General features: G+C 47.6%; 1 long non-coding RNA gene across 1 annotated transcript in view; it reads right to left on the bottom strand.

Moving 5' to 3' along the window:
• The window catches only part of LOC138268069 (uncharacterized), a 126,544-nt gene extending 101,215 nt beyond the window's left edge, over window positions 1-25,329 (bottom strand). The window contains exon 1 of the long non-coding RNA XR_011199916.1: window positions 25,252-25,329. This is a non-coding gene — a long non-coding RNA (uncharacterized lncRNA). The remainder of the gene's footprint in view (window positions 1-25,251) is intronic.
• Between the last annotated feature and the right edge of the window lie 856 nt (window positions 25,330-26,185).

The raw sequence follows: 26,185 nt of genomic DNA, 5'->3' as shown, positions 1-26,185 counted from the left end.
TGGGGAGGGTTATTTTTCTAACTCTCACTATTTTCTAATAGTCCCAGCGACCCTCTACAAGGTCACATAGGTTTGGGGTCCATTCGTGGTTCGCATTCCACTTCTGGAGTATATGGTTTGTGTTGCCCCTATCCCTATGTTTCCCCATTGCATCCTATTGTAACTATACATTGTTTGCACTGTTTTCTAAGACTATACTGCATATTTTTGCTATTGTGTATATATATCTTGTGTATATTTCCTATCCTCTCACTGAGGGTACACTCTAAGATACTTTGGCATATTGTCATAAAAATAAAGTACCTTTATTTTTAGTATAACTGTGTATTGTGTTTTCTTATGATATTGTGCATATGACACTAAGTGGTACTGTAGTAGCTTCACACGTCTCCTAGTTCAGCCTAAGCTGCTCTGCTAAGCTACCATTATCTATCAGCCTAAGCTGCTAGACACCCTATACACTAATAAGGGATAACTGGGCCTGGTGCAAGGTGCAAGTACCCCCTGGTACTCACTACAAGCCAGTCCAGCCTCCTAGACTCACGTGAGAGAGCCTATAATACACCCAGTGAGTGATGGACTCTGATGACAGCCCACAGTTCACCGAATGAGCGTTGGACACAGGTGACAGAGCCCAGTTGTGAACATAGATGAGAGAGCCCATAGTACACCCAGTGAGTGGTTGTCACGTGAGAGAACCCCTAGTACACCCAGTGAGTGGTGGAACCAGGTGAGAGAGCCCATAGTACACCTAGTGAGTGGTGGACACAGGTGAGAGACCACAGTTCACTGAGTGAGTGGTGGACACAAGTGAGAGAGAACATGGTATACCCAGTGAGTGGTGGACATGTGAGAGAAACCCTAGTTCACCCAGTGAGTGGTGGAACCTGGTTTGAGAGCCGATAGTAGAGCCATTGGGTGGTGAACACAAGTGAGAGAACCCTTAGTACACCCAGAGAGTGGTGGAAACAGGAGAGAGAGAACATGGTACACAGAGTGAGTGGTGGACACAGGTGAGAGAGAACATACTACACCCCAGTGAGTGGTGGACACACATTAGTGAACTTTTAGTACACCCCAGTGAGTGGGGGACACACATGAGAGAACTTTTAGTACACCCAGTGACCGGTGGACACACGTGAGAGAGCCTATAATACACCCAGTGAGTGATGGACTCTGATGACCACAGTTCACCGAATGAGCGTTGGACACAAGTGACAGAGCCCAGTTGTGAACATAGATGAGAGAGCCCATAGTACACCCAGTGAGTGGTTGACATGTGACAGAACCCCTAGTACACCCAGTGAGTGGTGGAACCAGGTGAGAGAGCCCATAGTACACCTAGTGAGTGGTGGAAACACGTGAGAGAGCCCTTAGTACAAATAGTGAGTGGTCGAACCAGGTGAGAGAGCCCATAGTACACCTAGTGAGTGGTGGAACACTTGAGAGAATCATTAATACACCTAGTGAGTGCTGTGCACGGGTGAGCACCCACAGCACACCGAGTGAGTGATGGCCACAGGTGAGAGAGAGAACATAGTACACCCAGTGAGTGGTGGACACACGTGAGAGAGCCCTTAGTATACACAGTGAGTGATGCAACCAGGTGCGAAAACACCCATTGAGTGGTGGACACACGTGAGAGAACACTTAGTGCACCCAGTGAGTGGTGGACACAGGTGGGAAGAGACCATAGTACACACAGTGAGTGGGGGACACATGTGAGAGAGCATATAGTACACCCAGTGAGTGGGGGACACATGTGAGAGAGCCCTTAGTACACCCAGTGAGTGGTGGACACAGGTGAGAGAACCCTTAGTACACCCAGTGAATGGTGGACAGAGGTGACAGTGTCCAGTGGTAGATTCATGTCAGAGAGCCCAGTACACCCAGTGACTGATAGAGGTCAGACGGCCCAGTACACCGAGTGACTGGTAGACACAGGTGACAGAGCCAGTTGTGGACAAAGGTGAGCGAGACCATAGTACACCCAATAAGTGTTGGACACACGTGAGAGAACCTTAGTACACCCAGAGAGTGGTGGAAGCAAGTGAAAGCCCACAGTACACCGAGTGAGTGGTGTACACGGGTCTGAGAGCCCAGTACACAGAGTGAGTGGTGGACACAGGTGAGAGAGATCACAATACACCCAATAAGTGTTGGACACGCGTGAGAGAACCCTTAGTACACCCAGAGAGTGGTAGCACAGATGAAAGAGGCCACAGTACACCCAGTAAGTGTTGGACACACGTGAGCGAACCCTTAGTACACTGAGTGACTGGTGAACACACGCGAGAGAACCCTTAGTACGACGCAAGTGACATCCCACAGTACCCCCGCCCCCTCAGCGGGTGGTGGACACAGGTGAGAGGGGGCACAGCACACCAGGTGAGTAGGTTGATCCTTCGCCTATGGACGCCGACGGCACTGGAGTGCCTTGGGACAATACACGCCCACTGGACACCCCACGCCTAGAGGGTAGCGGTGGTGACGCAAGCCCGGTGCGCGGCAGCAGGAAGGGACAGTTCCTCCGATTACACAATCGTAGCTGCACACTCCGCGATTGCATCGCTTGGACGTAACGCCGCGGCAGGAGTCCTGACTAACTGCCTGCCATTACATAAGGGGCGGCCGCCTGCCTCCGGGCCGCACCTGCGGACGCCGGGTAAGGTTACCTAACCCAGCTGGCGCCACGGGGGCCAACACTGGGTACCACGGGGTCTTACGTGTGGCACATAAGGGTCCAAGCCCGGGTACCTGCCACCTCAGGGACACACACGCACCAGGTACGTAAAGCGGGTAAGGTACCAACTCCAGGCACCGCAATGCCACCCTCACCAGTACCAAGGGCCCTGCATTTGCCATCACAGCGCCTACAATTGCAAGCCTCAATACTACAAGACCATGAATCAGATACCACCAGCCAATGCGCCTCACACCTAAGGGATACCCGCCGGGTATGTGGGCTCTTACATAAGACACATCAGAGACCAACACCTGGCACCACAAGGCCGCCCACAGGGTACCGAGAAGGTCTGTACCTCACATTTCAGGGCCCTGCAGCAGTTACGACAAGGCCACCCACTGGGTACCAAGAGGCTCTGTACCCGACACCTCAGGGACACGCACAGGTATCGCGGGGTTTTACATAAGGCTCATAGCGGTACAAGGCTGGGTACCACAGGGCCGCCTACGGGGTACCTGACACCTCAGGGACCCCACCAGGTACCACGGGATTTTACACAAGATACATAACGGACTAACACCGGGTATCAAAATGGCACCCAGTGGGTACCACGAGACTCTGCGCCTGTCCCCAAACACTCTGTACTGGGCAATCCAGGGCACCACAAAGGTCCCCACAAGGTCACCCACTGAGTACCATGGGGCCCTGCACCTGACACCTGATGAATCCGCACCGGGTATTTGTACATATGATACGGAAGGGGCACGCAGAGACCTCGATAAACCACCGCGAATAGCACCTCCGGCACCCGCACTGGTCCTTCAGCGGGCACCTAGCGACCTCTACATGGCAACTCACCACCGGCACCTCAAAACCACTCACCGGGCACCGCGGTGCCCTGAACTCGTTATGTCAGCGACCTTTGCCGGGTACCACGGGACCACTCACATGGTACCGCGGTGCCCTGCACCTACCTAGACGGACTGTAGGGCAATCAGGCAGGCTTGAGGGGCTGCCCTGCTAGGTGTGAGCTATGTTTCGGCTGTTCATGGGCCTGGTTTAGGGTCTCGGGGGCAGTGCTTAATTTGTCACGGTGGGAGCCACCAGCATATATTTTTGGGGACTGACACTTTATCTCCTCATCAGACATTTACAGCGAACATTTACAGCGAACAAGAAAGGGGAAAACACACAAAACGGAAAGACGGAGGAAGAGAAAGACAGAAAATTCATCACAAAGGTAGTAGGCAGGAACCTGCAAGAGTGAGATAGAGGAGCAGAGAGTGTCTGGCAGAGAATCAAAGAGGCCTGAGGTGGATTCAGGACAACAGCCTTGATATTCGGTACACTGACATTTGTATCAATGGCAGAGCTTTGGACACTGACACCTGTTTTTACAAATGAAGCTCTGCTGTTGGGCCGGTTTTACCATTGATTTCCCTAATATTACCATAAACATGGTTTGCAGCAAGCTCAAATCCATTGGCAACTCACTCATATCTTGCAAAACACAAATAAAGCATGTCTACAAGTTCAAAACTGGCACAGTTCGCAAACATGGGCCAAATATTAAGCTATCTAACTCACGAATGACGGCCATGTATATTTTGACGAGCAGTTTTTGTCACAGTCTGACCCTGTGTTCCTGACTCATCAGGGACCTTCACCAGGCACAACCAGGCCACCCAGAGGGTAGCGCGGTGCCCTATAGCTAACAACTCAGGGACTCTCGCCAGTTTTGCAGGTTCTTCATATGGTGCCTAGGTGATCTGTACCAGACATTACAAGGCCTCTGATTGGCACCATGGGGTCTGTTAGAAATGGGGTCTCTAGTTGGCACTCGGTTTGCACCCTGTCCAAGTAGGGACCCTCACTCTAGTCAGGATATGAGAGATTCCTGCTCAGACAACCCTTGCTTACCCCCTAGGTAGCTTGCCGCGAACAGTCAGGCTTATCTCAGAAGCATTGTGTAAAGCATTTGCACATAACACAGTGAAAACACTACAAAAGGACACCACACCAGTTTTAGAAAAATAGCCAATATTTATGTATTTGAAACAAGACCAAATACAATAAAAATCCAACATACAGTAATAAAAATATGAATTCAGCAAGATTTTCTCAAAATACAGTTCGTTGAAGTAAATAGCTCCACCTGGGGCTATCACGGCATCGTGATCAACAAAACCAACAGTTCAGGCCTGCCGCGGCATTGCGGGCCAGCTGCAGTGTCTGGAAGACCCACAAACAGTACCTTGGATTTGTAGGGCATAATAATCCTTGCAGTGAGCTCTGGAAAGCGGTGTCGCTGACATCGCGGTGTCTGTTCCAGAGTCAGTGCAGGAGTCGTCGGGCCTTTGAAGTCACACGTGTTGCAGATCGAACTCCGGGCTGATGAAGTCAGGAGCACTGGCGTGAATGGCATCGGGGCTGCGGTGCGAAGCAGGACGATGCGACGTGCGTGCCCACAGGTCAAGGTGCAGGCAGCGGCTCAGTGATGCGTCCAGCGGCGTCGGTAAGACCAGGGCTGCTGTGTGAAGCGGGCGGTGCAACGTGTGGTGTCCACAGGTCACGGTGCAGGCATCCTCGTCGTTGGGGAATCCCTGTTGTGCTTAGGCTAAAGCCAGCGGTGCAGGCAGGGATGCCTGGTGACAACGCTGGAGTCGATGGTGCTGGCGTTGGTGGACCGGGGCTGCAGTGCGGGATGGGATGGTGCTTCGTGCTCCTCACAAGCGGTGTCCACAGGCCACAGTGCAGTCAGCGGCGCCGGTGTCAGCAGGAGCATCATCGTCGGGGAGGCCCAGGCTGCGGTGTGAGCAGGCGATGCCGGAGTGCGGGCCCCACAGGTCGTGGTGCGAGCAGCGGCTCGGTGAAGTCGTCTGATGACGGCGTTGGTGAGACAAGGGTTGCGGTACAAAGCGGGGCAATGTGACTCCGTTCAGCGGTGGCAGGTCACGGTGCACACCAGCGGCGTTGTTGCCAGCATCGCAGTGGTTTCTCCTCTTGAACAGCACAAAACACACAATTACCAGTGCTGCAGGTCGAGGAAACTGAAGTCTTTGGTATCCCTAAGACTTCCAACAGGAGGCAAGCTCTACTCCAAGCCCTTGGAAAACTTTCTCATACAGGACACACAGCAAAGTACACCCTTTGCACTCTTTTCAGCCAGAAGTAGCAACTGCAGGCCAGTCCAGCAAAGCAGCAAAGCAGCAGAGCAAAGGGGCAGTACTACTCCAGCTCTTCAGCTCTTCCCCTTGGCAGAGGGTCCTCTTGATTCCAGAAAGATTTCAAAAGTCTGGTGTTTTGGGTCTTCCTCTTATACCCCTTTCTGCCTTTGAAGTTGACAAATTTCAAAGTAAAGTCTCAACTGTTTGACAGATCCTTCCTTGTCCAGGCCAGGCCCCAGACACCAGGGGGTCGGAGACTGCATTGTGTGAGGCCAGGCACAGTCCATTCAGGTGTAAGTGACCACTCCTCCCCTCCCTTCTAGCACAGATGGCTCATCAGGATATGCAGGCTACACCCAGCCCCCTTTGTGTCACTGTCTAGAGGAGAGGTGTGAACAGCCCAACTGACAAACTGACCCAGAAGGGGAATCGACAAACAGGCAGAGTCACAGAATGGTTTAAGCAAGAAAATGCCTACTTTCTAAAAGTGGCATATTCAAACAGACAATTTAAAAACCAACTTCACTAAAAGATGTATTTTTAAATTGTGAGTTCAGAGACCCTAAACTCCACATTTCTGTCTGCTCTCAAAGGGAATCAGCGCTTTAAGGATATTTAAAGGAAGCCCCCATGTTAACCTTTGAGAGGGATAGGCCTTGCACAGTGAAAAACAAATTTGGCAGTATTTCACTGTTAGGACATATACATTACCCTTGTATATGTCCTACCTTAAGCATACACAACACCCTGCTCCTGGGGCTACCTAGGGCCTACCTTAGGGGTGCCTGACAGGTAGTAAAAGGGAAGGTCTAGGTCTAGCAAGTGGGTACACTTGCTAAGTTGAATTGGCAGTTTAAAACTGCACACACAGACAACCGCAGTGGCAGGTCTGAGCCATGTTTACAGGGCTACTAATGTGGGTGGTACAACCAGTGCTGCAGGCCCACTAGTAGCATTTGATTTACAGACCCTTGGCACCTCTGGTGCACTTTACCAGGGATTTAGCAGTAAATCAAATATGCCAATTATGGATAAACCAATCAACAGTACAATTTACACAGAGAGCATATGCACTTTAGCACTGTTTAGCATTGGTAAAGTGCCCAGAGTCCTAAAGCGAACAAAAACTGGTCAGAAAAGTTAGGATTGGGAATGACTCTGCAAAAAGGTCTAGGTGAAACAGGGTCCTGCCAGTGGTGCAACGAAGGACCACTCAGCTCCAACGGTGCAGGGGACCCTGAGCTCCAGGAGGCCCCCTCAGCACAGTACCCTGGTGTGAAAGCTCCTGAGTGAGTCCAGAGATGGACCATCCATGGACTTTACAGGCCTCCTCCACCAAGTTTCGTTACACCACTGGGTCCTGTATGCAGCATCTCAGGGGCCCGCAGTGGGGACTAAGGGGCTCTGTACTTGGCACCTCATGGCACAGAACCAGACATGACAATGCTTCACCACAGGTACCACACAGCCTTGTACATGGCGTCATAGAACTTCTACTGCACATTGCAAGGATCACGGCCTGCAGCAAAGTCCCAGTGCTAGGCTCTAGGCCCAACGATATGTACAGGGTACCATGGAGGTCCTGTGATGCTGAAGGATGTTGGGGTACACCTCAGGATGTTTGAAAATGAAGCGCCTTGTCTAGGATACATCTCAGCTAGCATTACCCAACTAAGGGGGGAAATGTGCTGCAGACTCCCAGGGTCTGTATCTTAGCCTATATTGTTAGGTGGTTGTAAGTCTGATATTTTCCATCAAGCACTGTGGCATACCCAACTCAGGGCGACTGGGAGTGTGAATGTGACAGGAAGCAGTGCTGGTAAATAGTGGCTGCAGTCCTGATTCTGGTTGCAGCAGCTATTTTTGAGCTGAATTCCACCTGGACCCATCAAATCCTTCCACATATACATCAGCGAAGAGTACTGGTACAAGGACGCATGCAGTGTCCCCACATATTCAATGTGTGTGTGCTGTGTGGAGGAGAAGCCTGCAAGGGGCGGGTAGGTCAATTTTCAGGTCAGACAGCACATGCGCTATCTCAAAGAGACATCTTGTCAACAATATGTGGGTATCAGCCCACCCATAGGCTTACCATTTGTTCACTCCAATGTTGCTCTCTTATCCTTTGTTCCTGTTTGTCCATGGCATGTATGTGTCATGCCTCTTCTTGTGTTTGACCCTCTCCCCGAACATGGACCAAATACTTGTGTCCATCCACTGCTCCTGTTTTAAGAGCTACTTTTTTCTTTGTCTATGAGCACTCCACACAAGTACTTCTGTTTTCACTCACTCTGTCCTTCATACTTCGCTAGTGTTGTCTCTTTCCCCTTCTGACCAACCTCCATCCCTACTCTACCGATCAGTAGGGTGACAGATGTCCCACCCAGATCGCCTTCACATCGAATGTGCAGCAGTCCAACTCTGTATTTAAGGTACAAGATTACAAAGCTATTAATGTTAGGGTTAGAGGTAAACAGTCATAAAATGATCACTATGCATGGCTGCCATTACTAACACACAAACTGTACTTTAAATATATGTAATCTCATATTTTGTTTTAAAAATTGCTTTTATTAGCTATTCCTACATTCTAAAAATGGTCCTTATCTACATGCTTTTATCTACCCCCATGCACCCTCCCCTTTTGTTTGTTTTGGCTTTGTAGGTCAAGCGTAAGTGTTCAATCTCGTGTTTACTTGTAGATACTTCTTATGGCTTAAAACAATTTGGTTTGTTGGTTGCAATGCTCTTAAAAAATTTCTTGCTCGCTAGTGGTCAGTTCTGCCTTTTTCTCCCTCCTTTTTCTGTTTCAGAGCAGTGACCAACTACTGTATTATTCCACTTTGGTTTCTTATCTGTTGCTGTGATGGACTACTTTGGCATTTCTTTGTTGCTGCCTTTATACTGTGGGTGTTTCAGGCTGGTAGTGCCTGCGTTTTATTGCAGCATTCCGTTCCTCCCACCTCCTCCCATGTCACTGACATTTGTTTTGGCTTTATTCCAGTGCTGTTCCTGTTTTACTTAATGCTTTGCTGCCTTTTCAAGAAAGGGGCTTGTAACTGCACATCCTTAATTAGATGATTGCTTTCCTACTGACCACATATACTCCTTAAGGAAGCAGCTAAAACCTTTTGTTTAGCTTGAAGAACACACACTAGCACTGCTAGTATCAAATATTGTGGAACTGACTGCAGGCAAGTTTGGGATGCCTGTAAATTAGAAATGTGATTAAACAGAATCGAAGGTCCTTTGTATAGGAACGATTTGTTACTTCTTGTGGAGTTTCTCTTATTTAGCATGTTTTTGTATGCCTTTTATCAGCCTGTACCAAAATCCTCTCAGCCACACATTCCTGCATGCACAGCTACCCGACTGTATGCTTACATTTTACACATAGACGCTTTCTCGTCAATATACACTTCTAGTTTAAAGTTTGTTTTCTAGTTGTGATTTTAGCTAACACATGTGCATATTAAACGTAAAACCATCTTGATACTTAATTTGCCTCCTGGCATGCCTTTATGCCTCACCCCATTGAAGTTTAGAAGAATGCCTTCTCCCACCGCGTTTATTAAAGGGGCTGTAAAATGCGGACATTCCTCAGCCCTCTGCTTCACAGGAGACTCTGCGGGCTCTCCTGGGCCAATTAATACGTCCAGCAGAAAAGCAGGGTTGTCGTGCAGCAGCGGTCCTTCTTAATTAAATGCCACATAGCTTCTCCAACCTCAAGGAAAAGATAAACCTGGCAGTTGTATTAATTCCCACCACTGTTTTGGTTTAATAAGAAATAGTTTGTCTTTGTAGCACAAATGATTGTTGTCTGCAGCCAATTATAGCAGACAGCTTTCTTGTAGGAGCTACATTAAATCTGTGGTGAAAAGTTACTCCAGGGTTCTGTGACATGCCATAAATATTGGAATGTGTGGCCCATTCCACTGCCAGCATTTCTGCAAAACCCAGGCGCAAACGATAAGGGAGAATCGTGGTTCTACACATTGAAGTCGAAAAACTGCAGAGCTGAATGAGCAGATGTTTTCCTACAACATGCAGCCACACACTAGAAAGGTGATTTCTCAGAGCTTCTCAAGAATTCTCTTATCACTTTGACCTAGGGTTACTTCCGGCTTGATGTGGAACTAGGGTCCACATGTATGAACGTTTGAAATTGTGAGTTCCTAATTTTGATTTAAAACAAATCACAATTTGGAAATCGAAATTTCAAATGTATGGAAGTTCTTTTGAGTTTCATGTGCAATTCCCAGTGAGTCACTAATAGACCTACCTCATTAATATTCATGGGGTAGGTCTCACTTTTTGACCAATTGGGAACCGCATAAATCACAAGTATGGTGGCCTGCTGGGGTCAGCAAACCACCATGTCTGTGATTGCTTTAAAATAAAGCAATCTTTTTTTTATTGCAGCCCATTATCATTAAAGGATAAAGGTGTGTGTTTAAAAAAGAAAATGAAAAGTTTTAATTTCATTTTTTAAGGGTAGGCAGTGGTTCATGGGACCACTGTCTGCTCTTAAAAAATGCTTTTACAAACATTCACAAAAGGTAAGGGGTACCTTGGGGACCCCTTCCCATCTGGGAATGGGTTACCACCAATTTGAAATTGGTGGTAACCTGCAAATGTTTTGCGACCGCATTTCTGTTGCAAAACATTCATACATACCGCTGCATTTCGGTACTAGGAAAGGACACCGTAAATACGTCCCTTCCTAGTACTGAATCGCAAAGCCAATTTGTGATTTGGTTGCAGTTTTGAATTGGTACATACCAAAAAGCTTTTTACTGGTCACATATTGCCCGATTCTGCAAATCAGACAGTTTGTGGCTTCTTAAAAGTTTTGTACATGTGCCCCTAAGTTTCCAGCCATGCACAAGACAGGCCTCATTATAACATGTGCTTCCAAAGCTGAAACTGGACTTTAATGGGATCCAAGCTTTAAAGGTCCCTCATCTGCAGATAAGGAGACCTGCATTGCTATGTGTTTCATTATGTTCAGAGCTATGGCCTCTGAAACTGGGGAACTCAATTCAACTTTGCCAGAACTTCTTGTGATTCTGGTGCAAATTAGTTAATGTGGACATGTAAAAAATATTAATTCAGATCCCCCCTTAACATTGCAAGTGAAAGCAGTATTGGAAGCACATTTTCTTCTCTCAAACGAAATGGACCTTGAATGTGAGAGCTTGTTTATTTACCTTTATTCCACCTCAAAAAATGCTGTTTTTCAATTCTCTTATTAAACACCTTTAAACAAACAGCGGTTGTATCTGCGTCTACATCTGGTATGTGTGGTTGCTCCCCTTCAGCTTTCCCAGTTTCTTTACCAATCAAATAGGTCTGGAATGGTCCCCAGTAGTTTTTAGGGCGATTCTGTGGAGGGGTCATCTCATTATACATGTCAGTGTGGGTGTTACAGTATGTCATATCTGCATGCCATTCTCTCAGAATGGGCAGTCACCCATGATCCCATCTCATTGCTACCCTTCTCTTGGCCAACATAAGACCCATGGCCACCGTTCACCTGACTACTGCCTCTACTTTTCTATCATAACTGGATAGGGCCAGCAACGGCACAGCAGCCAAACTAATCCCAACAATATGCTCCAATTCCAGAAATACTGTCGACCAGAATCGGTGTACCCCAGCACAGGTCCATGCCATGTGGAGAAAGTCAGCGTCTCCCTTCCCACAACTCAGGAAGTCAGCTGTGGCATGCAGTCCATATTTAAATAGTCTATCAGCAGTGTAGTATCCCACATTAAGGTATTTAAAATGGATCCATCTGTGTCTCCCATTTGAGGATATAGAGTGTACAATGGAACAACAGTATTGCCACTGAGTGTCAGTCAAAGATTGCAATTCAAGTCTGGCTTTGGTTAGTCCAGGCCTGCGCGCTTTCATAGCAAAGCCGTATAGTCGAGCTATCAACTTACCATGTTCTGTCTCTTGTATCAACGAGAAGAGTGCCTGCATCTCAGGGGGCTCAGGAAGGTTGTGGCCCACAAGCTCCCGCAGAGTGTGCCTGGCCCTGAAGTAGTGGTATCTCGTGAGTGGCGTCAGTACCACTGAGTGTTCAGTGTAGGAGTCCCAAGGTCGCATTGTACCATCCTGAAAAAGGTCTCCCATAGTGACAATGGCTAGCTTGTGAAACGCATCTACAGCGCCTCTGTCCCGACCTAATGGAAACCATGTGCACCAGTGTACCTTCATATGTGGTGAGTATAATAAGGAAATGAGGAAATAGCCTGCCTAGTCATGAAGCTGTGCCATGCATGTGTCATGGTGTTTAAGGAATCAAAAGTGCTATAATGCCATTTGGGAGGCACAAAAATCTGATAGGGCAAAGGGTGAGGGTCCAAAACATCACGTTCTATATGTAAATGCGGCAAGTCATGACAGCCATGAATCCAGTAATGGGCCAACATACAGTGTGCTGCACTATAATATGCCTCTAGGTCATGGGCGTTAAGACCGCCCATATCGTACGGCAGCGTGAGGATTTTCCAACTGACCCTCGGCTGCTTGCTAGCCCAGGCAAATCGAGTCCGGAGGAAGCGCAATGCGACAAACACCGATCTTGGAAGCAGCATTGGAATGTTCTGAAATAAGAATAAAAACTTTGGAAAGACCACCATTTTCATAGTGTCTACACTAGGGAGAGGGGGAGCTTGAGCTACAGCTTCCGATAATTTCTGTATGGCTCTCCCATAGTTGTCAAGTAGGACAACCGATGGGACTGTATGAATTTGTATCCCCAAGTATATTATCAAATCAGTTTTCCATATAAGGGGAAAGTCTAGTGGTACTAGGGTCATGGCCGGTGTGAGGGGGAAGGTGATAGCTTTATCCCAGTTAATCATCAAACAGGAAAGACCTCCAAACCACACAACCTCGCAAAGCATAGGCGTAAGATTGTGGTCTGGATCTTGGACATACAGCAGGGTATCATCCACATAAGTGGATACTATTAAATTATATCCAGGGAAGCAGATGCCTCTGTGATTATGGTACTTACGCAAGGCACATGCCAACGGCTCCTCCACCAGGGTATACAGGCGAGGTGGAAGCAGGCATCCCTGCCTGTTACCTCTGGTGATAGCTATAGGATCTGAGATGACTAGGTTGACCCACACCCGAGCCATTGGAGCAGTATATAGGGTTTGTATGAGTTGAAAAAACACCTCCCCTACTCCAATGTGACAGAGAACCACTAACATGAAACCCCATTCGACAGAGTTGCATGCCTATTCAGCATCCCAAAAAAAAACGCTGCCGCTCACACCACCAGGTCTACTTCCTGTATGATGTGAAATAAGGTTCCGAGGTTCAGTGTGAGGCTGTGTGTTCTGGCCCAACCACTCCAGTCAAGAGCAGCGCCAATCTATTAGACTGAATTTTGACATATAGCGAGGACCCTATACGAGCAACAATGTTGTGGGGACTTACCCGGCTTAAGTAGTGATAATTAAAGCTTCTCTCATAGATGCTGCCATTGTTTAGTCACTGGCCATTTCCTCAGAGCCACCAAGTGTGGTATTAATATCTCTTGGTAGGCCTTGCATAAGGCCACCGTGAGCCCGTCAAAGTCCGGGGCCCTCCTGCCGCCATATCCTTAAGGGCCTGCCGTACCTCTTCCAGTTGCAACGGGGACATTAAATATTACCTGTTAGCATTTGTCGGCCAAGGCATGGTGATATGCTCCAAATAGTTCGTAGTGACGGACTCCTTACATGTGATTCTGGATGTGTAGTTCCATGTAATAATCTCTAAATCTGTTTGCGGTGCTTGTGGGGTCACTGACTGATCATCCCTCCTCAGTTTGCATCTCTAAGATGACACTCAGTTCTCTACTGGGTCTTAACACTGCTGCCCACGCAGCGCTCACCCTCTCCATAGGAACGGAGCACAGCATATTCACCCAAATTTTGTAATTCACCTTGCGCAATGTCATGAAATTCTGTTATTTTCTCTTGAATTAGGCCAAGCAATCAGCGGTCTGCTGTACAAGGTGCTCTTTCTCCAGTTCAGCTATCTCTTTTTCCAACCAGGCCAATCGGTCCCGTATGTACTTCAGAACACCGGCATGTTTTGCAATGGTGATCCCTCTAATATACACTTTGAAGGCCATCCTTCAAATACCTTTCTAAATTTGGAAACCGTTCCTACATTTGTGTGAAAAAATTCTTCTATAGCCTGAGCCAAGTCGTTTCGGAATGCAGTGTCCAACAGGAAGTATGATGGGAAGCACCACGTAAAGTGTGCTGCCCTACACGTCCAGGTCTCTGATGTTAAAAGGACCGGGGAATGATCTGAATACGTCCTGGGCAGGAGCCCGCAGTCATGTACCCAAGGCACAAGCCTTCTGGACACCAGCCAGTAATCAATGCACAAATGTAAATTATGCATCGCTGAGCAGTGGGCATAGCCTTCCCCTGTAGGGAACTTCTGTTTCCAGATGTCAACAAGTCCAGTATTGGCCACTATATCAGACATAGCGCTTGCTGCAGCAAATGGATGTCTAGGAGGCCCAGATGAGCGATCCATGGCGGGTTCAGCACACACAATCTGTGGCAAGTTACCCTAACTGGTCAGTGTTGTACATAAATCATAGTAAAACTGTGGGTTATCATTGTTTGGTCTAAAAACCCTACGAGTAAGAATGTTAGATCATGTGTACTGCAGCACACAACAATGTGTCTAATGTGTCTACCACCTGGGTCTCTAGCGACCTCCTGAAGGAGAACTCCTGAGGCCCTCCCAGCCCATACTAACCCCCCTTGTGCATGTGAAGTGAATCCTGCAGCACAAATTGGCCCTGTAGCCTACATGGGGTTTAAATTGTGCTGCCAGGGGACAGGTGTTTTTCCTGTAGTATTACTACGTCTATGTGATGCCGCTTCAGATAGACAACATTCTGTGGTCGTTAAGGCCCCTGACATTCCAGGTTAGTAATTTTAGGGCTGTGCTATTAGTGGGGTTATCGGGCCCCATGGTTACCTCTGTCATGCATCACAATATATAAAATGTAGTTCAGCTAACACAGGCCAACAACCTGCAACTGACTCTTGTGATAAACATATGAAAGTAACAACCAGAACAAATCCAACGTTCCACCACCCGCCCACGACAGCCTGAACCCCAACAAGCATGTTGTTATGCATATATGGCAACCCTAACCCACCGACCCCCCTCAGGATGAGAACATCACATAAAGAATGTGGAACACACATGGGGGAAGATGTTACCAGGCAGTCGCTCACATTGCTCCTAACAGGTCACCTGGTAAGGAAATCTCAAGCCCCCATGAAAACTGGAAAAGGAAATCATACCTGGTGCACCATACAGATTAATATAACAATAGTTACAGCCCCTTCCAGTTCCTGCAGCCAATACAGTGAGAGCAATGAGACTGGGGGAGGGGGGTTCTGCGGAGCACAGTCCTCTGTATGAGTTCAGCACTCCAACTCCCACCACCATCCCCAGGGGCTCTTCATTGTATAGCTGCCTGCAAAGTAGCATGCATAAGGTGTAGCGAGGCAGGCAACTTGCAGCAAACCAATTGGTGAACATTCTGACTCCTCCCTCACAAGGGAGTTGAGGCAGGCAGGTTACGTTGAATACTAACTGACACTCCGCATTTCAGAAAGTGCTGGAAATGTTTATGGTCGCTGAAGAGCAGTGGTTTCCCGTCAACCATTACACAGAGCTTGGCCGGGGAGAGCATGCAGTATTCCAAATGAAGTTCCTGTAGTTGGCGCTTGGCTGGTGGGAACAATTTCCTTGCCTCTTGCACATGTTGGGTAAAGTCAAGATATAAGATTTATGAGCCTTCATGTCTTATGGTTTCGAGCTCCCATGCCAGCAATCGGTGCACCCACTCAACCACAAACATGTTTGAGAAAGTTTTGCAGCCCAGTAGTGTAACAAGGAATTGTTCAATATAGCATTCCATATTGTCCATGGCTTTCAGTTCTGCAATGCCCAGCATGCATATGTTGTTCCTGCTGGAACGGGTCTCTAGGTCCTCAGCCTTGGCTTGTAATGCTACAGGCACCTTGTCCATCTTGGACTGTGTCATAGCGACGGTAGCGTGGTCATCTTGCACCTCAGATATTCTGTGCTCAGCTGCATCAAGGCGCTCTGCATGTTTATCAAGCTGCTCAGTCATCCTATCCAACCTGGAGGACAGTGGGTAAATTTTACCATCTATAGTGGCTAGATTGTTTTGCATAACTGAGAGGTTATGTTTCAAATCAGGATCCACATCAGAATCAGGATCTCCTGAGGCGGCCTTCGCATCTTAGACGTACTCATCCCTAGACCTGGAAGTTTTGCCCTGTTCAAAATGTACCTTTGATTGTGTCTTATCTGCTTCACCCATCTTTGCATGTACAGGAGCCAGCTCAGACTCGATGGACGATAAAAAGCACCTCTGTGCCAGTCTATCGCAAAGTGGAGGGTAGTCGACTGGTCCACCACCTGGAATCAGGGTAATTGTGCGCAAAATCAGAAAGGGGGGGGTTTTCGGCACTAGTTCCTCAGGATGGTCTTTAGCGTTATGCACTGGCAGTCAGGTGAGTATGGGGCAGCCTAATATAACGCAACAGGCAGCATTCAGCGTGTACATGATTGCACCGGGGAGCAATGGCAGCCAAGTCTCGCTGAGGACATTTATAAGAACTTACTGTAACCGCCGCACCCAGGTCCTCAGGTTGTCTCACCAGCCAAGTGGAGTACTCTCTCCCCACTCCCACCACCCAAGCAGTAACGCCATAATCCAGTCCACTAGGGGGGTGCACACCAGCAGATCTCACCAGGCCGGTCGACATGGGGGATCAGCCAATCCCAGCAGTGCTTGAGGGTCTCTCTTTTAGGAGCGGCCTACCAGGGTTCTCCCGTCGCCATCAACCATTCCCTTCAGCAATCCATGCTGGGGCCACACTAGGCAGTGGCTCCGTCTCAACCGACAGGCCTAGCTCAGCTCCTTCACGTCCCAGACAGATACATCGATTCAACAGGTCCCTCCATCTCAAACTTCGTCGCCACTCCTCCTGGCAGGATCAGTACCAGGGCCAACACAGGGTACCGCAGACTAGGATATGCCTCAACCCCACAGGTCTTCGCTACGCAGCAGTGGCTGTGATCTCCACCTTTAGGCCTTTGCACAGCAGGCTGAGGCCAAGCTGCTAATCTGGCGGTTCGGATTCACCTGGGCCAGCAAACTTCGCCCTATGGAGGGCTCCAGGTGTAGTATGAGTCCGGGAGTCACCATGTTCTAGGTATCTGGGGCTGTAGGACTGGTTAGGATTGCGCAGCAACCACAGGAACGAGACTAGCTTACGGCCATTTTGCAACACGGCAAGCCCGCTCCCCCAGCTTTCAACAATAGTTGCTTGCAAAGACACAGGATGTGTGCAAGGTACACAAGAAAATGTTACCCTTCACTCATGGGTGTTCAAAAAGCGACCAAGAGGGCAACATTTACATTCATCATGGATAATGCTGCCTTTCATTTGTTATGCTAGGAAGTTTTAAACAATGATGTCCTGCTAGACAACATTGCTAAAAGACATTCATATTGTCATGGCCAATAGCTCGGGCATTGCCGAGACCTATTGGCTTTGCCAATACCTATTACCTCCAGTCATGACCAAGAGGCAAATACCCAGCTTGATGGACAATCACAATACTCTCTGTCCAAGGGGTTCCTGAGCAGGCAGCAGCACCTACGACCTTTTGTTTTGCAACTCACAATTTGTGATCCGTTTGGGAATCGCAAATTGTGAATCATAAAACAAAATGTACAACAATTTACAACAGTGTTAAGTACACTGTTTGTGATTTCCAATGGGGTCGCAAATTACATACCTCATCAATATTCATGAGGTAGCTCGCAATTTGCAACCCCATTGGGAGTGGCTGCACTCACAGGGATAGTGGCCTGCTAGGGACAGCAGACCACCAAGTCTGTGACTGCTTTTAAATAAAGCAGTTTTTTTTCAATGTAGGAAAACGAGATGCATTTCAAAAAGAAAAATTTAAAATGTTCTTTTCATTTTTTCAGAGTGGTCAATGGGACCACTGCCTGCTCTGAAAAAATATTTTCATATGCATTAACAAGGGGGGAAGAGGTTCTGTGGGGACACCTTCCCGTTTGAGAATTGTTTAACATCAACTTGAAGTTGGTGTTAACTGCAATTGTTTTGCGACCGTATTCACAATCGCAAAACAATCATAGATACCATTCGGATTCTGTAATTTAAAGGGACGCCCTGAACACGGCCCTTCCTAATACCGAATCGCAAAACCCAAATTGCGAATGAGTAACAAGTTACTGAATCACAATTTGTGCTTTGTCCATCCCAAAAAAACATTTTTCTAGTCGCAAACAGGCCACTTCTGGGAATCGACCCGTTTGTGACTAGAAAAATGCTTTGTATGTGTGGCCCCTAGTGTCCAAATTAAGCCCCCCACTCAAATTTCACAAATCTAAGGCAGAGCAGCCCATCGGGGAAGAAAGACACACCCTGACAATTTGTACATTGCCAAGAGACATGCACATCTAGCAGGTTGTGTTTTTTAATATTCCACAACTGCTGCATTTCCGACTACTGCACATAGGAGTTTTCACTAATATCCTGTCTATTGACTAACAGATACCTCATTTCACCAGATATTAGAAAACAGTAAAACAGGTTTTACTAAATAGTTGTTGTGTAAGTGTTATTCAGCCGGCTGAAACAAGGCACCAATTTACAAACTGGAATAATACGTGTTAATACCACCCAACAGGTTTTAACAACCTTAGAATAAAAACAAGCATTTACAATGCAACGGGTCTCGCGTTGGCTCATGTTAGAGCTGATAGCATTGTAAACTCCTAACCCGACTTTTCACCTATCGGAAAAAGTGCATTTATGTACGTAACCCGAAAAAGTGCAATTAACTATGTAAAGCGCTCGACTCCTGCCAAGCGAAATCGCGCTAGCAAATTAGAGAAAAAGTAGTCCACGAGCGTACAGAAAACAGCGAGCCTCGCATGTTTTCTGTACTTGGTCGCTGCGCTCGAGGAGGGCAAGCCACAGGTAAAGGCATGACGTATGCATGCCTTCGACTAATGAAATCAAGCAGATTTTATTAGGCAAGCCCACGAACCAATAAAAAACACTGACGTGACGTCGACAGGGCTCCGAGCCCTTTTCTAAACCCTTAAGCGTCTCGCTGCGATACGCATGGGCGCATGCAACAACCCTAAAAAAAAGTTACCTTGCTATGCAATTGTTTGCAGATAGTGTAACACTCCCTCAGCTGCTTTTCCACTATTGTAACTTGTCTCCTGCATGATGCACAAGGATCTCTGCAACAAATGCAGTAATCAAAACTTGGTATAAGTCTGCGATCTCCAGGCTACATGCAGTGCCCCGAGGTAGCCCTTTAACCATACGTTTTCTGTGATTCACGCCTATGCCTGGGACTACACGCAGATCTCACCATTAAGTTCATTAAACACCAGTATTATAAGAGGAGTCTTACTAGATGAACATAGTTTTCTGCAATAAATTTTTTAACCCACTGAGGTATCTTAAAATAGGGTTTCTAACAAATTGAGTAAGGCAGCCCAGATTAACTATATTTTCTTATCAATTTATTTAGGAACAGAGTGTGTAGAATGAATGCATTTGTCATGACAGATCATCGACTGCCATTGATTCAGCTCCTCACATTCACTGCCTGTCTGCTACCAACATTCCCTCACCCAGTTTGTTAATTCCCACAGCAAATATTTTCCATTTCCATCACTGATGGAAAGCCTTGATTTGCTGTTCATAAGAACATGTCCTGAAAGGCAATAGCGAAAGGAAGGGGACTTGATACTGGTCTGAGGTGGAAAGATGAGTTTAAGTCAAGAATCCCAGCCCCTGCCAGCACAGGACAATGGTAGACTGAAAAAGAAAGGCCAAGTGGAGACAGATGCCAGAACTTAGGGCAGGAACTCCAGTCATTGGTACAGGGCAGGAGAAACATCCCTCCACGCTGCCTCCACCCGGACAAGACCACTAATCCTCAACACAACATCCGGCTAAACATGGGGCAGGCCTGTCATTAACACCAGGGCAGTGTGACCACACCCCTCCCCGCTCCTCGAGTACAGAAGTCAGGGGTAGTTCACTGAAAGACCACATGCAAATGGCGGAGGAACCCGACCCAGTCAGTAAAAACAGGCTTATGTGTTTATAGAGCAACACTATCCTTTTATACAGCACAGTACAAACTGACTTTGTTGACATTTAGACCCAAGAATACAGGGTGGAATTCTGTTTGCGTGTTTTTTCCCAAATCTACATCCATTTACCACCAATTCGAAGCCAGTGGTTAGGAGATGTGCAGCCTTTCTTTTGTCCCTATTACAGGTCGCATGGAGTGTAGGGCGGAGGGAAAGACCAGGAGTAGAGGAGAGAGCTGAAAGGGAATGTTGTGATTTCTCCCCTATCCCCCCCACGACCCTCCCCCCGCTGCAGTTAGTTGCTGGCATCCTTACCAACTCCTCCCTCAGGTCGGGGTCCTGTTCCCAAGGACGCCAGTTTGCAGGTCTAGTTACATTTCAGACTATGACACTGAACGTCTTATAGTGATCCAGGGCGGTATCCACTCGGATACTGTTCAGCGCAACCCTCAGTAAGTTACTGGTGTTTGTTACCACCCAACTGTACAAATTCAATACAAATCTGAAGGGATACAAACTTCTACCTTGGGTCTCACATGTATCTGTTTGTAGAAGGTGTATAACTCACTGAGCTATTTTATCAGGATTCTAAGTTGTTACCCACAAGTAACACAAGCTATCATTCATTCAAAGCAGTCCCTAGCTGACCTATCTTAAAACCTAACTATCTAGCTAACGTTACACGTGATGCACTGGTAGTGGGCATATTAATCCTCTAAAGCTATTTCATAAAGCTTCACACCTTCCTCAGGATTTACTCTGACGCATGACTGCAGTAAGTGCATTAACCAACAGAGTAATGACGAGCATGAGACACATCCTTTATTTACAGCGCTTTAGAGTGGCTGCTGCTTGAAGCGCTTCTCTCAAAATTAATCATTCATAGTGTTGCAGCTTCTGACTCAAATAAAACAAAAAAACTTTTCTCTAGATAGGATCAAAATGATGTAGGGACGGGGCTGTGTTGAGACCCAGCATCACCCACGATGCAGGCAGGATGGTGGCGAGGACATGCTGCGAAAGTGCCTGAAAGCCCAGCGCTGAGGTGCTTTGGGACTCGCTGATTATGTCCCGATCTGAGATGTCATCAAAGATCAGTGGATGCAGGTGTGGACACACACACACAGGTGTGGAGGAAACAAGGCTGTTGCAGGGGGCACAGAGTGACACCAGAACAGTGTCCTGAAATGAAATCCACAGCCTGCCCCACAGCGCCCCTGGCACATCAGGTCACACTGGAGACACCCATGCAGTGGAGGTCACAGCCAGGGGTTTGAGGTGCTGACACATACCTGTCCCCGACCACCCTGGGCCCTTCCCGCAGTGACAGGCTTCTCTTTCTGACAAAATCTCACCCTCCCAAAGCTTGCTATCAGCAGTGATATGGAGGTGGGCAAGGTACCATGAACGTCAATTCACCTCAATGCCAGGGATAGCGGAAGTGACATCACACGCCATTTCACCTTTACTTTCACACATGCATGCCTACACACAAGTTCGCACATACACACTCGCTAAGCACGCACACAACATACATTTAACAACATTTTTTACTTAGCCCAGATGCCGGGGGGTCGTATTTCAGCTAATTATAATCCATTTATTATCGCACTAATAGTGAATATTAATAAATATTATTCACTATTCTAATAAAAAAATGACAGAAAACAAGGACATTTGGCCCCCATCCAACATCCCTAAGGACGACTGCCCTGGCATTCCTGGCCCTGATTTTGCCACCTCTAAGGCCAGGGGTTGCAAGGGACAAGCCTGCCATTACCTCACAATCCCAACAGAAGAGGCCTCCTTAGCCTGGCTCTGAAACATCACTGCAGATTCCTGGCACTAAACTGCTGTAGCTTCCGGGAACAAGGCAGGTGCTTAGATGAATCACTTCATCACAAAGCAACAAAGAACCACATCTCTGACCCCAGTTGCCCCATTTGATGTTAAACATCTGTCTCGATTGGCTGTATTTTCAACAAAATACATTTTACTGGGATTTTATCCCTTACTTACATTGTTAACAAGCATTGGCCAAATCAATAGGTCGGGCCCTGGCAAGCTGGTGCGTGTGTTTTTTAATTTTATTGTAAGTAATTGCCACAAAAAAAGAAAACATGCACTCACCTAAACATGACTGCCTTTTGCTTATAATAAAAATGGTAAAATTAAAATAAATCACTGTCGCAGCTATTTTACTAGTTTTTCTTCTGCGGATGCGGGGAGTGGAGAGTGAGTGAGGCAGGAATGGGTGTCTGGTGGGTTGGTGAAAGTGTGTGCAGCTGTTCAGGTATTCTGGTCCTGGGTGGTGTAGGGTTTTGTATGTGTGCATGAGACGTTTGAATTGATTGTGCTTGTGAATGAGGAGACAGTGAAGCTTCCTGAGGTGCAGTGTGATATGGGTGCGATATATGCGAGGTCAAGTATGAGTCTTGTAGCGGTGTTCTGGAAGGTCTAGAGTCTGTTTAGGAGTTGTTGGAGATTCTGGCGTAGAGTGTTGCTGTAGTCCAACCTGCTGGTGATGAGCGCTTGTGCAAGGGTCCGTGTGGTATTCTGAGGCAACCAATTAAAGATTTTTTGCAACTAGCGTAGGCAATGGCATAAGAAACCTTGAGGCGGCTCCCTTGCAAAATATATGGAGGTGGCCCCCCACGCTCTGAACGCAGTCAGGATCACTCAGTCAGGGGCCCGCCACCCTTGCACAGTGCCAGAGGAGGCCCAGTGAAGCTCGGGCTCCTTCCCCACCCGGCTGGGTCATTTGTTACGCCACTGTGCGAAGGATGTGGAATCAGGAGGTGCACACTGCATTGACTTAAGCCATCATGTTGGGCTTATCATCTAGTACGACCCCTAGATTTCTTGCGTGGTCTGTGGGTATTGGTCCCATCTCTGACGGCCACCAGGTGGAGTACAATGGGGAGGTCTTGTTGCCGAAGACCAGTAAAACCAGTACTTTTTCATAGAAAAATGGATGAAAACACTGAAACCTGAACTCTTTATGTATGTATTCAATGCATGACATGATGGAAAATAAATTCTGACTAGCAAACTAAAGGTGCGTCCAATGGTAGTTCTGAAAACGAAATTGCAAGCATTAGCATAGTGACAGTGTCGCAGGATGACTGAGCCCCTTACCAGCTGTGACACTCAACGTAGTGTCAAGTGATAAGTGTCCAGTGTCTTAAAGGTGCCCTTGTCTTTGCACGATATGAGATAAGAGCGCCTGGATGCACCTATATTAGGGCTGTATGCTGTAGTAGCTGTAGTCTCATTGAGGAGTGTGGTGATCCTCATGGGTTATATAATAAAAGACACATTTCTTAAACACCAGCCTCACATACCAGCTGTTTAAATCAGAGGGTGTCCAATGTATGTCGAGATCCATGTCAGAGTTTCAGCATAACCAGAGATTATTTAAACAAGCTTCACTTAGATTAAATGTAAGTAAATGTACTTCAGGAGAATATCCTTTAAAATAGAATTAATCCGTCACTCCTGGGCCTAAGCTGGACACCCCTGATCTAAGTCCATCATCCAAATCACACCAACAACATTGTCAGATGGAATAAGAATTATTCATGACATGTGGCCTCACATCACGGTTGACACCATAGCAGAGTGTGACTTCAAACTATAGTATGGAAAGTAATGTTGACGTAAAACCTAGCACTTGGTGATAATGTATTCAAAGTGGAGTGAGTTCGCTCATACAAGGTAGCTTTAGCATTTATAGGGACCAAAGACCCCAATAGGCTGTGCTCTCAAGTATCCTAGGTCGATTCTTCGGCAGCGCATCCAGTCCAGTTTTAGCTTTGCATTCTGGTACTTGTGGTCCCCATTTTATATTGTGCCGCGTGGAATTGGACAAAAGGGTGGCCGTAACCAACTCTGTAGTCGTTTTTACGTGTGTTGGGTGTACTTTCCACCAACAAACCCGTGCTAACGACAGTACAGCGCTACACTTCTCTGGATAACTGTTTACATTTATTCGTATGGACACAAATATGAAGCACGGTCTGTGGATACATTTTCCAATGCAGCCAGGTCTTTGAATTATGCCCTTGCTAGGCGAGGATGCCTCTCAGGCCACGGACGGTGAGATTTCTTATGGTGCACAACCTGACCTACACACGTTTCTCCACCGGAAAATGTACCATGAGGCTTTGCGGCCAATGTGCACTTTGTGTTTCTGACCAGCCGAGTCGGTGAGTAAGTGAGATCACCAGCCGCGCGCCAGGACTCCGAGGCGCGAGCCCACGTCACCATGATGGGAAGATGCCCAGGTGACCCATATACCCCCTGGCGTCCAGCTCTCGTCACTGCCACGAGGCCAGCTCCGGCGGCCACTGGCAGCTGCACAGTGATATCATTTTGTCCTATTTCACGACACCTGCAACTTGGCCTGGGCTTTTAGCTAAAATCGTTGCATGCTGGGATTGATGAGTTTATACTCCTTATTTTAAAAGCGAAACTAAAATGCCCAGAATGCAACATACTGTAAGCTAACATGTCACGAATAGTTTAGAATGTCACAAAAGCAACTAAGCAACTCGATAGGTTGAGGGTCTTAAATGACGCGAGATAGACTCATTTTAAGATACTTAACTGCTCATTTAAGTGCACTCATTGCTATTCAGTGAGGCAGGAAGGTAGCGCCACGACAACACTCATGGGAAGGAAGATTTTCAAAGAAACTCCGAAAATCCTAGACAGCTCTATCAGTGTCTAGAGATCAGCGCATCTTCACTCGCACATCGAGGCGGCCGTCGGATCTCTCAAATGCTAGGTAAGTTGTGACAAATTTGGCAAGTCTCCCGCCTCATCCCAAAATTCACAGCAAGACCCGTAGGAGAAGGGGTGGTTGCTGATCGTAGAATGCTGAGCGATGCGTGATAAGGAACGGTTACCTTATTACACCATGCCCCGTGCATTGAGAATAGCAGACTGTTTTCCCAGGATGCATAGCAAGCTGTGGCAAACAAGACACGCTCGCCTTACTCAGTCTGCTAAGCATGCGTGGAAGGAGCAGGCCTGGTTCGCTCTCCTATTGGTAATGTGCGCCGGAGCTCAGTGTTTCAGCCGATCCCAAGACCGCGGCAAAGCACACACAACCCAACTCCCTCCCAGAACACAGAGCAGGCTGTGCCGCCAGTTACCTTCTCCTGCACTGCAAAGCAAGCTCTGGAACAGCAGGCCCAGGGCAGTCTTTCCAGGACGCCTCGCCAACATTCACCCAGAATGCAGAGCGCACTGTGACAAAGCAGGCACGGTACAATCTGTCTCCAGGAAAACTAAGTGCACTGTGACAGAGCAGGCACAGTAAACTCCTTCCGCAGGAATGCTAAGCGCACTGTGACAAAGCAGGCACAGTAAACTCTCTCTCCAGGAATGCTAAGCGCACTGTGACAGAATAGGCATGGTACAGTCCTTCTCCAGGAATGCTAAGCACACTATGACAGAGCAGGCACAGTAAATTCCCTCTCCAGGAATGCTAAGAACACTGTAACAGAGCAGGCACAGTACACTCCCTCTCCAGGAATGCCAAGCACACTGTGGCAGAGCAGGCTTGGTAAATTCCCTCTGCACGAATTGTAAGCACACTGTGACAGAGCAGGCACGGTACACTCCCTCTCCAGGAATGCTAAGCACACTTTGACAGAGCAGTCACGCTAATCTCCCTCACCAGAAATGCTAAGCGCACTCTAACACAGCAGGCACAGTAAACTTCCATTGAAGGAATGCTAAGCACACTGTAACAGAGCAGGCAATGTATACTCCCTCTACGGAAAGCTCTGGCACGGTACATTCCCTCTACAGGAATGCAAAGTGCACTTTGCAGAGCAAGCACAGTAAACTCCCTCTCCATGAAAGCTAGGAGCACTGTGAAAGAGCAGGCACAGGACATTCCCTCTCAAGGAATGCTAAGCCCACTGTGACAGAGCAGGCACGGTACACTCCCTCTCCAGGAATGCTAAGCGCACTGTGACAGAGCAGGTACGGTAAACTCCCTCTGGAGGAATGCTAAGCGCACCATGACAGAGCAGGCATGGTAAACTCCCTCTGCATGAATGCCCAGCGCACTTTGAAAAA

This window comes from Pleurodeles waltl, chromosome 12 (genome assembly GCF_031143425.1).
Source record: "Pleurodeles waltl isolate 20211129_DDA chromosome 12, aPleWal1.hap1.20221129, whole genome shotgun sequence".
NCBI classification, from domain to species: Eukaryota; Metazoa; Chordata; class Amphibia; order Caudata; family Salamandridae; genus Pleurodeles; species Pleurodeles waltl.
This window is presented reverse-complemented; position numbering and strand designations above follow the sequence as displayed.